Source organism: Schistocerca serialis, chromosome 1, assembly GCF_023864345.2.
Source record: "Schistocerca serialis cubense isolate TAMUIC-IGC-003099 chromosome 1, iqSchSeri2.2, whole genome shotgun sequence".
NCBI classification, from domain to species: Eukaryota; Metazoa; Arthropoda; class Insecta; order Orthoptera; family Acrididae; genus Schistocerca; species Schistocerca serialis.
This window is the reverse complement of record NC_064638.1, coordinates 373,060,421-373,064,310: the sequence shown is the minus strand read 5'-3', so window position 1 is coordinate 373,064,310 and position 3,890 is coordinate 373,060,421. Positions and strand designations below refer to the sequence as shown.

The 3,890-nt window shown below is 39.9% G+C and overlaps 1 non-coding gene across 1 annotated transcript; it reads left to right on the top strand.

Moving 5' to 3' along the window:
• The first annotated feature begins 1,893 nt into the window (after positions 1-1,893).
• On the top strand, positions 1,894-1,968 carry Trnas-cga (transfer RNA serine (anticodon CGA)). Its single transcript has one exon. It is a non-coding gene; the product is annotated as a tRNA-Ser (tRNA).
• Positions 1,969-3,890: the final 1,922 nt, after the last annotated feature.

Genomic DNA, 3,890 nt, shown 5'->3' with positions numbered 1-3,890 from the left:
TACTCAACATATCCCACAGCCATGGAAAAACTAGAATATCAGTTTGACAGCGTTTGGTCAAGGTGTTTATGATGTACACTTCTCATTTTCGTCAGTGTATCAATAGTATGGGGGAGAGTAGGTGAAAGATTTTGTATCATTTCTCACTTCAGTTTCCAATAGTCGAACAGATGTGGACACACAAGAACAATGTAATAGCCTCGATTTTTTATTTATTTATTCATACATCAAGTTCCGTAGAACCAAATTGGAGCAAATCTCCAAGGTCATAGAACGTGTCAGTACATAAAATCGCAACATAAAAGTAATAACAGATAAAATAAAATGTTTATGAACCCGAAAAAAGTCAAGCCATAAGTTTCAGTAAACACAATCAACAATACAACAAGAATCAGCTTAATTTTTCAAGGAACTCCTCGACAAAACAGAAGGAATGACCCTTGAGGAAACTCTTCAGTTTCGATTTGAAAGCGCGTGGATTACTGCTAAGATTTTTGAATTCGAGTCGTAGCTTATTGAAAATGAACGCAGCAGTGTACTGCACACCTTTCTGCACAAGAGTTAAAGAATTCCGATCCAAATGTATCTTTGATTTCTGCCGAGTATTAACTGAGTGAAAGCTGCTTATTCTTGGGAAAAAGCTAATATTGTTAACAAGAAACGACACCAAGGAATATATATATTGAGAGGCCAATGTCAAAATACCCAGACTCGTGAACAGGGTTCGACAAGAGGTTCGTGAACTTACACCACTTATTGCCCGAACCGCCCGTTTCTGAGCAAAAAATATACTTTTGGAATGGGAAGAGTTACCCCAAAATATAATACCATACGACATAAGCGAATGAAAATAAGGAAAGTAGACTAATTTTCGTGTCGAACGATCACTCACTTCAGATACTGTTCGAATAGTAAAAATGGCAGCATTAAGTCTTTGAACAAGTTCCTGAACTGGAGCTTTCCACGACAATTTACTATCTATTTGAACACCCAGAAATTTGAACTGTTCAGTTTCACTAATGATATGCCCATTCTGTGAAATTAAAATACCACGTTTTGTTGAATTGTGTGTTAGAAACTGGGTCTTACTGGGTCTTACTGTGATTTAGCGTTAGTTTATTTTCTACAAGCCAAGAACGTATGTCATTAACTGCACTGTTTGAAACCGAGACAATGTTGCACACAACATCCTTTACTACCAAGCTAGTGTCATCAGCAAACAGAAATATTTTAGAGTTACCCGCAATACTAGAGGGCATATCATTTATATAAATAAGGAACAGGAGTGGCCCCAACACTGGTCCCTGGGCCCCCCCCCCCCCCCCCCCCCCACTTGACAGTACGCCACTCAGACCCCACATCACAGCCCATTCTCAAAACAGTGAATACTGTCTGTTGCTAAAGTAAGAGGTGAACCAATTCTGAGGTACTCCCCGTGTTCTGTAATGATCCAACTTCTGGAGCAATATTTTGTGATCAACACAATCGAACACCTAAGTTAAATCAAAAAATATGCATAGCGTTCGGAACCTTTTGTTTAACCCATCCAGTAGCTCACAGAGAATAGAGAATATAGAATTTTCAGTTGTTTAACAACTTCTAAAGCCGAACTGTACATTTGATAGCAAATTATGTGATATAAAATGATCAATTATTTTTACATACACAGACATTTCAATAACTTTAGCAAACACTGATGTCATAGAAATAGGTTTAAAATTGAAACTTCCTGGCAGATTAAAACTGGAAACATCCCCCAGGCTGTGGCTCCGCAATATCCTTTCTTTCAGGAGTGCTAGTTCTGCAAGGTTCGCAGAAGAGCTTCTGTTAAGTTTGGAAGGTAGGAGACGAGGTACTGGCAGAAGTAAAGCTGTGAGGACGGGGCGTGAGTCGTGCGTGGGTAGCTCAGTTGGTAGAGCACTTGCCCGCGAAAGGCAAAGGGCCCGAGTTCGAGTCTCGGCCCGGCACACAGTTTTAATCTGATATGAAGTTTCATATCAGCGCACACTCCGCTGCAGAGTGACAATCTCATTCAGGTTTAAAATTGTCTACATTACCTCTTTCTCCCTTTTTATAAAGCGGCTTCACTACTGAGTACTTTAATCGTTCAGGAAACTGACCATTACTAAAGGAAAAATTACAAATATGGCTAAATACAGGCCTAACATGTGCAGAACAGTACTTTAATATTCTGCTAGGCACTTCATCATATCAGTCAGAGTCCTTAGTCTTCACGGATTTAATTACTGACTCAATCTACCCCCTTGTCTGTATCACAGAGGAGTATTTCAGACATCGATCTCGAAAAGGCATCTGTCAAGAGAATTACATTATTCCCTGTAGAAACTAAATTTTTATTTAATTCATCAGCAATGCTCAGAAAATGATTGTTAAATACTGTACATATAACTGATTTATGAGTAACATAAATATTTTTACAACGAACTGACTTATTGTAAGCGTGCCACTTTATGCGTAAATCGTAATACATATTCCGCTACGGAAATCTCACTTGAAGCAACTACTGAGCTACTGGAAAAGAAAGAGAAAGAAATAGCTTTCTACAAACTTCAAGTTCTCGACAGTTTCCATGAAGAATAAAAAAATTTCTGAGCTCATTGATGAGTAAAGCTGAGCGACGTAAACAGCCACTTTCGCAAACGATCAAAGGCGAGCAGAGCATTCAAAGGCATTCCGACCTTCACTGAAGAAGTGAAGGCTTCCGCTCCTCGTTGTTCGCTGTGCCGCTGTTTCCTGTAGACAAGCACAGCCAGCGCTGTTGCTATTTTTCGATGAATGCGTTGGGAAACAGTGAGTCACTGAAAGTGCATGCCATCACTAATGAATCAGTCCAAAAAATATTAGTTTTGGAATTCAACATCTCGCACTACTTTGTTCCACTTAGTTAGGGACTCACCACACGCCCAATCCTTGTTTACACTGCTAATGAAGTTCTTTGACACTGCTCCATAAACATCCTTGGTCCTTTCGATTTTACAGAAGTACCTAATTTGGATCTAGATACTCGGAACATGCTTTATTGCTTCTCCAGGAGGCGAGCTATCAAACTGACCACAACCTTTGAAAAACAGGACTGAACAAGTTATTGATGAATGTGTCTTGTAGATTTACAGTAACTCTCTTAACTGCTGAGTAATCTGTGGATGAAATAGATAGTTTCTCAGCACAAACTGTCTTGCGACAACATTTCTCTGACAGAGTCTCAACGTTATGACACACTTTCTGGTACCTAAGAGCTTTCGCATTTGACAATCCTTCTTGCTATGAAGCTGGTCTGTAAAGCAACAAAACGAAAGAAATTTGCCAAAGTAAACTTTGAGGTCATTAGAGATGGTGCGCAAGGTCAGTCACAGGGTTGTTGTTGTTGTTGGAGGGTTGTTGCTGTTGTTGTGGTCTTCAGTCCTGAGACTGGTTTGATGAAGCTCTCCATGCTACTCTACCCTGTGCAAGCTTCTTCATCTCCCAGTGCCTACTGAATCTGCTTTGTGTATTCATCTCTTGGTCTCCCTCTACGATTTTTACCCTCCACGCTGCCCTCCAGTACTAAATTGGTGATCCCTTGATACCTCAAAACATGTCCTACCAACGGATTCCTTCTTCTGGTCACGTTGTGCCACAAACTCCTCTTCTCCCCAATTCTATTCAATACCTCCTCATTAGTTATGTGATCTACCCATCTCATTTTCAGCATTGTTCTGTAGCACCACATTTCGAAAGCTTCTATTTTCTTATTGTCCAAGCTATTTATCGTCCATGTTTCACTTCCATACATGGCTACACTCCATGCAAATACTTTCAGAAACGACTTCCTGACACTGAAATCTACTCGTATACTCGATGTTAACAAATTTCTCTTCTTCAGAAACGCT